This window comes from Dermacentor variabilis, chromosome 9 (genome assembly GCF_050947875.1).
Source record: "Dermacentor variabilis isolate Ectoservices chromosome 9, ASM5094787v1, whole genome shotgun sequence".
Taxonomy (NCBI): domain Eukaryota; kingdom Metazoa; phylum Arthropoda; class Arachnida; order Ixodida; family Ixodidae; genus Dermacentor; species Dermacentor variabilis.
Window position 1 is genome coordinate 19,460,910 of NC_134576.1, and position 9,599 is coordinate 19,470,508.

Here is a 9,599-nt window from a genome sequence, read left to right on the forward strand (position 1 = left end):
CTGCAAACGGTACAGCGGGATGACGCAAAATAAAAGACTTAGTATGCTGAAGAAAGCACTAACGAGTCAGTCAGTGTTGAACGCGCCCGACTCCTCTAAGCCATTCATTCTTCAGAGTGATGCCAGCGACCGGGGTATGGGGGTGGGGCTTTGTCAAAAGAGAGATGACGAAGACGAACACCCCGTAGTGTACGCCAGTACAAAGCTTTCAGTTTGTGAGGAAGAATACAGTGCATCAGAAAAGGAATGCGCCTGCGTAGTATGGGCAGTGCAGAAGCTAGCTTGCTATATAGCTGGTTCGAGGTTCACGATAGAGACTGACCACTGTCCCTTCACATGACTGCAGTCCATGTCTACGAAAAACGGACTTTTTTTTTGCGCTGCAGCTTGGCTCTTCAACAGTACACTTTCGATATTCGCTACAGGGAGGGTGAACTTAACGGCAATGTGGACGGTCTGAATCGTTGCCCCTAGAGTAGCGAAAACCTCATGCTCTCTCTGGTTTCCATGGCATTCTTACGTTTGTATTTTTTTCTTTTATTTTTTATTATCGTGAAGTTGTAGTTGATTGCTAGCTGATTTTAGTGACCACTTCTTAATGCTTTGACGAAATGGATATTTTTATTGTTCGTGGGGCGGGGGGGGGGGGGGCAGGGCGCGCGAATGGGATGGGAAAGCAGTAGCGGGATTGCTTTTTTTATTACGCCTGGTGTATCTTGGGGGAGGGTGGCATTGTGCTCCATTGCCTTGAGGTTGTGGGTCCGGCCCTGTTCTGCAGTGATTGCTTGCCCAAACAGGAGACGAAAATCTGTGCTTGTCTTCGTCGTCCTCTTTGTCCCTCGCCTACGTATGCGCTCTGAGTGACGATTGATACCAACGAACCAAGCGTTCTTCACCCGGGAGAAAAATTGTGCTGCAGAAACGCCGATCCCTCGCACAGTGGCTGCTGGACCCTACGCGTTGGGATCTTCCTCCCCGGCGGAGATGGTGTTCCGATTGGCGTGTAACACCCCGGACAAAAAGGATGCTGAAAGACCATGCCTAGCCTAAACGGAGGATTTATTCCTAATTTGCTATCGTTGTCTCGAGTGGTTGCCGGTCTGGCAGGAGCCCCGCAGTGATAACAGGCCCCTTTGTGTATGTGCGACCAAGGGGAGAACTTGCTGCGAACTTTCCAACTCTATGGGGAGAACGCGTGCCGCGAACCAGGCAGGACCTGCGGGTTGCCACCAGTGAAGGGAAGCTTGAGAAAACATCGCCCAGGAACGTGAGAACAGCCGAAAAGAAACAAGGGGGACTCAGTGCATGCCACGTGATGTTGACGTGTGCAAGATCCCGCCTACGATTTTAGTGGGCCTATTTAAGGGGCCCCGCAATGTACTTTTTATCATCAGTGATTCTCTTCTTCTTATACTTCACCAACCTTTGAATAAAAAGTGCAAGTTTCGCACTAGAAATCCTCTCGTCCTTGCCTGGTCGCCATGGTCTACCGGACGCCTGCAGCCCGCCGACAACGCCACGCTACCCAATAGTAACGCCAGTCGAGCTTCGAGAAACAGGATTCGCCACAAGGGCAAACTCCAAGATGCACAAACGAAAGACTAAAGGAACATAAACTTAGCGTCAAGCAGGCGAACAGGAATCTATGCATCCACCTCAGAGACTGCCCCTCTAAAGCTTGTGCCGCAGGATTCAGACGCTGTGAAGTGCTGAAAAACACAATGACCAGCTGGTTCGGGAGATAATTCAGGAAGCAGAGATTGCCACACTTCGTGACCAATGCGTTTGCATGCCGTCGTTGTCACTAACAAAAAAGGAACTTCAGCTTTTCCACGTACAATCATTATCTTAAGTGAAAAAAATGCGTGTTTCGCATGATGTGCAAATATGTGTCTGTGACAAGTGTGGGCTAGGTATAAGAAGCCGTGTTTCATTCAAATAAGCGTTGTTTAAAGTCAGCGCTTGTGGTGTCTTCTCGTCTCGTGTCCCGTATATGTTTTGCGCTGTTAGCACATGGATGGGAAACCAACCAGCCCAAGCTGTTATTCCAGCCCGAAATGACAACGTTATCGTGCAGGCCACTCCCGTCGCACAGTCAATAATTCTTTTGTCGTGGTTTGTTGTGCATGAAATCCCAGTGTTCCTTTCTCTGGCTATTGCTTTTAGTTTCGCACACAATCCGTTTAGCTTTTGCGCTGGTGTCAGGATCATTCGAACGTCATACCTAGCAGCTACTTTTTTCATTCGGTGTGATGCCGTGTGCTTGACGAACAGGGTTATGAAAGGTTTGGGGCCCTCGTATCTTCATTGGGGCCTTGTTTACCAGAGCTTCTTTGCAGAAAACCATCTATGATGAAAGCGATGAAGTGGTGCTGGCATTTATTCCTCTTCGGGCGCTCATTCTGCATCCGAACACTGATTTCCACAGTGGTTCTCGTGACTTCCATGTAGCCTCCAAAAGGCACGCCATGGCAATGCTTCTCTTCCCTAGCTTTGAGTGCCCCGAGTCATATAGCAAAATTCTTTTTTCACTTCTCGTCTTACAAGCCCAGCATTTGTGCTATTTGTGAAAATTTAAATTCAAGTCTAAAAATTGAACGGTATCCTAGCTCGGCAGTTCGCAACTTAACTGCAGCTCGCTGTGTTGATTGTGAAACAGCCTGAGTGCCTCGTCCTTACATCATCATCGTCAGCCTGGCTACGCTCACTGGAGGGCAAAGGCATCTCCCATACTTCTCCAACTACCCCGGTAATGTGTTAATTGTGACCATGCTATCTCTGCAAACTTCGTAATCTAAACCGCCCACCTAATTTTCTGCTGCCTCCTGCTACGCTTCCCTTCTCTTGGAATCCAGTCCGTAACCCTTAATGGCCATTGGTTATTTTCCCTACTCATTGCATGCCCTGCCAATGCCCATTTCACTTTCTTGATTTCGTCTAAGATGTCGTTAACTCCCGCTTGTTCATCACCCAATCTGGATTGTGTCACCCGCCATGGTTGCTCAGTGGCTATGGTGTTGGCCTGCTGAGCACAAGGTTGCGGGATCGAATCCCGGCCACGGCGGCCGCATTTCGATGGGGGCGAAATGCGAAAACACCCGTGTACTTAGGTTTAGGTGCACTTTAAAGAACCCCAGGTGGTCAAAATTTGCGGAGTCCTCCACTACGGCGTGCCTCACTATCAGAAAGTGGTTTTGGCGCGTAAAACCTCATACCTTTTTTAAAATATGGATTATATAGGAGGGTGTAGCCAAGAACTGCACCAGGGTAGCCAGTCCTGCTCTGGTGAGGGAGTGCGTTACCGGTTCTAGACACCGGCACCAGGCCGCACTCCAGGCCTGTTTATACAATTTTATCAACACGCGGATTTTATTTAATCTATTGGAAATTTGCATGGCACCGGGATTTGAGCAACGTTCCGCTCACGCGCGGGGCGGATGCTCTACCATTTCATTTCATTTTATTACCTTAAAAACCCCTTGATAGGGATATTACATAAGGGGTGGGAAGGCATTAGTACATAATTTTCATAATACATATCTGAACACGCAGACAACAGAAAACTACATGAGCTAAAGTGATACATACGTCAGCGCAAATACATAGACCCAAATAATACAAATTAAATTTGCACGAGCATATAAGTCTGTTAACACAAGTCATCTTCATTGTGAAAAGTGCGCAGTGACACTCTCCATGAACGTACAAGGGCAAATGATGGCGGCTATTTGATGGGGAAGGTTGTTCCAATCTGTAGTGGCATGGCAAAAGAATGAGGCGGAAACGGTGGCAGTGTGCATTCGAGGGCGGCCCACTTGAAAAGAGTGCCGTGTACGATGAGATGTTCAGTCTGCGGGGAATATATAGGGTGGTTGATTAAGCGAGCTGTGATAAAAATTATGGAAAAGTGAAAGGGTTCCAGTGCGCCGGCGCGTACAAAGGGAAAATAACCTCAATTCTTTCTTTGAGTAAGATATGCTCACGTCATATGAGCAATTATATCGGATGAACCTTGCGGCGCGGTTTTGAACGGCTTCGAGTGCGTTGATGAGAGAGGTTTGGTGTGGATTCCATATGGCGGGTGCATATTCCACTTTCAGCCGGAATATTGACTGGTACGCCAGTAGTTTAACATGTTTGGGGGCACGTTTTAGATGACGCTTGAGAAAACTCAGTGATTTGTTATCAGATGAAATGATGTTGCTGACGTGTGTTAGCCAAGATAAGCCGTTAGATATAGTAACACCTAAGTACTTGTAAGACAGCGCAGCACACACGGGAATGTTATTAATTGTGTACTGGTAAGAAAATGGGTCGCGCTGACCAGAAAAGTAGCATTTCTTAGGACTAAGTTCCATTAACCACCGGTCGCACCATTGCTGTAAACAGTTAATGTCCTCCTGATGTAAGTCTTGATTAGATGTACTAGTAATTTTTCGATAAATGACGCAGTCGTCTGCGAACAAACGAACGTTGCAAGACACGTGCAGGGGTAGGTTATTGATGTATATTAAGGAGAGTAGGGGTCCAAGAACAGATCCTTCCGGTACACCGCAGGTCACTGGTAGGTGGTTAGATGCGGGGTTGTTAACTGTAACGAACTGAGATCGGCGTGTCACAAACGCTTCAATCCCTCGCAAAATGTCAGGGTGAAGGTTCGCAAGACAAAGGTTTAGTTATAGACATTGGTATGGTACCTTGTCGAACGCTTTTGCGAAATCTAGAGATATCGCGCCTGTTTTCAGGTTAGAATCTAAATTGGTAGGAATATCATACAGGAAAATGGCCACTTGTGTTTCGAAGGAAACGCCTTTGTGGAACCCACGCTGTCAAGAATGAAAGTATTTGTTCGAGTCAAGAAATTTCATTATTTTTGCGCTCATGACCTTTTCCTTGAGCTTACAGGTACACTCGTTAATAAAAAGGGGCGATAATTAAGCGGACAATTCCTGTCACCTGCTTTGTGGATGGGAACAACTCTCCCCACCTTCCAGTTATGTAGTATTTCTCCAGTTGAAAGTTACTGCGAGAATAGTAAACACAGGAACACCGCGGTGACATGTTGAGTATTCTTTAAATTTTTCTAATTATTGTTAACCACACCGGCTGACGATGTGACTTTGAGATTGTCAATTAACGACGAGATACCATTTGGGGAAAATGTAATGGTTGGCATAACGCTTGTTTCATTAGTACGCAAAGAAAAAGGGGACGTGGTAGGCTCTTCTGTAAATACAGAGACAAATTCTGCATTAAAAAGGTTCGTGCACTCTACATTGTCGACTGTTTCACCTTCTTCATTGGTAAGTTTGACACTGTGCCTTTCTTGATGGTTTATCACCTGCCAGAATTTTTTTTGTGTTATTGATGAAAAGCTTCCGAAGGTCATCACCAAAGAATGCATCTTTCGCCTTGCGAATCACTGATAGGTATGCGCGTTCAGCAGCGTATTATTTTTCCCATGCACACGAGTTCATCCTGCATTTTTCGGCAGGATACATGCGTTTCCTTTTACTTTCTAGTCTTTTTAACGAATTGTTAAACTATGGTTTTTGTTCATGTGTTCGAAAGATGATATTGAGTATGAACAGGTGCGCTAAGTTGTTTATTCTTTCTTTGAATATCTGCCAAGTTTCATTAAGTTGCAGTTATGAAACTTATCTTGGAAGGAAGGTAGAAAATTCTTTAAATGCTCACATATTGCATCATAATTACCTTTGTCGTATAATTGTATAGTTTTCACCCGCTTCTGCCGCTGAGCTGGAGCAAAGCGACAAAGAGCATGGGGGAGCTTCTGATCACTAATTTCTCTATGAAAGATGATGGACGACAAACTGTCTGGACGGTTGATCAGTATTAAATCTTTTTGCAGTGTCTTGGCTGTCGCGCATTGGATCTAATATAAGTTGTGTCAGATTAAGGTTGAGGCAAACGTCGAGAAAATCTCTCGCTTCGTTTTGGCTTACTAGGAGGGTACTGTGTTGTGCCAATCAAAGTCTGGTAAGTTGAAGCCTCCAAAAAGAAGAAGGTCGGCAATAGGATAGCGAGAGAAAACCGCATTTAGTGCATTGTTTAGATTACGTTCGAAGTTGGTGCTATTGCGAGGGGGCCTGTAACATACATCTAAAATTATAGACTGTGGGGTGGCGTGGCATAGAATAAACAGTTTTCTAATTCTGATGTGATGTTAACAGGAGAGCACGATAACTGTTGGCTAACGGCAATAAGCACACCTCCTCCTCTTCTCCCGGCGCGATCTTTTCGAAAGACGCTGAAGTTTGGCAAATCAGCCAACACTTCCGAGTTATAGATTTCGTTACAAAGACATGTTCCCTTGAGTACAAGAACGTTGCTGATGGACGACAGCATGAGGTTAGACACGTGTTCTCGTTTTGGAATGAAGCATCGTATGTTAGCATAAATCATTGAAAGGGAAACATCCGCTATAGGTTTTGTTCGAGGGGGATGCTTGTTTTTTGACGATATGATGACTGCTATTTTTCTTCCACTGTTTGCGATGCGTTATCGAACACGTAGCGCTTAGGACCAATGAAAATAGTTTTAAAGCTCAAATAAAATGGCACAGATGTGGCTTTCGCAAAGGAAACAAGTTGCCTGCGGGCGTCCATAACTGCCGGGGAAAAATCCTCACCCATGCTTAGATCAGTGCCCTTAAGTTAGCGCCCATTTGAGAGCATCTTTTCTTTTTTCTTATAATGATTAAACCTCTACGCCGTCGCTGCTCATACCCTTACCCATACCGTCCTTACAGGTCTCAGTAAATTTTTTTGCAGGTAGGCAGACAAGAAAGTCATCTGGTTACCTGAAGCACCTGGTTACCCCTAATTTTCTTAGCGGCTCTTTAACTTCTGCTTTCCTTTGCTCAGGAACAGGGCAGATGATTCTTGCCCTGCGACTCTGCGAACTGTTTAACTGGAGAGGCCCCTTCCTGGTGCCTTGGCGTACCCTCTGGGGGAGCGGCTGGATATCCCGCGGTGATTGACTTGGGCAAACCATACTGATGAATATTTCTTCGCCCGTCGAGGCAAGCACTGCCTGGTCGGCTTCTCTTGCACCTCATGATTACCCCATCAAACTTCTCTTGCGCAGCGGACTGAACAACGTTCCTGTAGCCCCGGTACCGTCCTATGGGGAGTCAATTCTAAGGAAAAACCCAAAATTCATTCAGGAAGGAGTTCAGAAGGCGACATCGCACTACCAACTGTTCATCGAAATATGGCAGTTTGTGGTCGCGGTGGCATTCTCTGCTGTTCGCCAGAGCATGCCTGTATCAGTGACCTTCACAAATGTACAGCCTTTGCCTCACGTCCGGTGAGCTCCTTCATTCCTGCTATCTTAGCTTGTGTTAAAGGACTAGTTAGTAGGGTTGATTCTAGCCTTTCCCTTTACGTGTCGGTACTTCGTTACTCTCGATAATTTGAGAACAAGATGCCCACAGAATCAGTCGTTGTTATCTTCCCTGGAACAACTCGCCTCACAGATATCAAGGCGTGGCCACTCATTTACCGGATCGAATCGCTATCTCCTCTCCCCATTCAGTCTATTAGGTGTTGGCGCTATGGGCATAATGCCGATCAGTTCCTCGGTGTCGTAAATGGACAGAAAATCAAGAATAAACAGACTGTTTGTCACAGGAAGAATGATGTTGTCTCTGCAGTGGTTCTCACTCAGCTGACCATATCTACATCTCTGTGAGAGCAGACGAATTACAAATTTTAGAAATAATCGAAGAAAATACATGCTCAAGACGGGAGGCCCCTTCTATCATTGCGGAGTAATCTCACGGGTATGCCGGTGCAGCAAATCGACTATCTCATGAAGTTGACTCATCGCTGCCTAATTTCATAGGTTCGGCAGTAGGAAGGGCAGCGCAGAAGGCAATAGAAAATCCATCTGTGAGCCTATCTAAGTCATTAGCACAAATGGTTACCACCCAAATGACTCAACTTCATCAGGTGGTTGCCTGCCCGACCACGGCCTACAAACTTCCATTGCCTCCAAATGGCGAATGATGCAGAAACAACTAACCCAAGCCCCTCTAAACTTCGACCTAAAGGGACCTCTCCTGTGTGTCATGCAGAAAACGAATCACAGTGGTGCTCAGATTGTGTGTTGCTATAAACGCACATGTAGATTGACTCCCGTGATCTTAAACGCCGCGCAACTCCTGTCGCGCATGGATCCACAATAACCCATAACATGAAGACTAAAAAGTGCCAGAAAGAGGACATTTCTAAACTATAATTTTTTCACGGACAGCATCCTCGACAAGGCAGTTTCTGCTGCCGGTCTTAGTTCAACATAGCAAGCTAGAAGTATTACAGTTGAGTTGTCCTTCCATTGATTCCTCTGCTACTAAAGTATTACCTCTGCAGACAACATTCGCCTATCATTGCATTGCAAGAAACCTGGTTATCAGCAGAAAAGGCATTTCAGCTAAAAAATTGCCGAAAATTTTGGTTGGACTGTGCCTCTCGTGGTGGCAGCTTAGCTATTTTTATTCCTTCAAAAATTGCGCACCGGTCTAAAATGGCTTACCAGCTTATGACTTTAGAAAGCGAAATTCTATGTATAGACATTTCTCTTCCAGGCATCATTCCACTCACTTTAGGTAATGTTTATTTCCCCGGAGGCATTCCGAATACTAGCAACCTAGATAAAGTAGTTACGTCCTGCAGAAAAGAAATCATTTTTGGCGGAGACCTGAAGTTCCACCACACTTCATGGGGGTACAAGACCGATTGTAGTGGTAAACATTTGTGTGACTGGGCTGTTAATAATAATTTTTCATGAATTAACGCACGCTCTTTCATTTATTAGTAGTAAGTCACTTTGCGCAATAGATCTCGCTTTCGCTAGTCTTCTCCCCTTGTCTTCTCCCCTTGGTCTGCTGTAAATTCGTGCACAGTAGTAACCATCTTTCTATTCTTTTCGAGTTCGTATGCCCATTAACTCAAAGTACCAGGCATTCAAATACTTTTGTTAATTGCAGCACATTCAAAAAGGTATTACACGTGGCTTTATCGGATCAACAATTGGATAATGAAGAAGAGAAAGCCATAAATTTATTGTCTGTTTCAAAAGATCCCTTAGAAAATCGCACTTCGCTGTGCACTCCACTCCAGCAAAATAAAAGCAGCGTTGCAAAAACTACTTAATAACCAGTGTCCTAGCAATTCGAGAAACCACAAATTCGCGGCAGCAACATTTAAAAGGACAGTTGCAAATGCTAAAGACAACTTTGATTGTGAGCCCTTCAAATTTATTTCGAAGGCCACGAAAAAAAAGCACATTTTCCATTTCTGAGGAATAAAAAGGTACTTAAGGCACAAACAAACGTCTACTCTTTGATTCCAAGGCTCTGAGAATCGGCCGAATTAGTGGAAGATACTGCTAGAGGTCTAGAATGTCGCTTTAGGTCGATTTTTCCCAATCATGCTACGCTGACTACTCATGCTGAAGACGTTGAAAAAGTAACGATTTCGGAGCTGAAAAGTGTGCTAAGCCACCTGCCTAATTGACTGCCAGGTCCCGATGACATTACTGCGGTAATAATAAAATCATTATTTAAGATATCA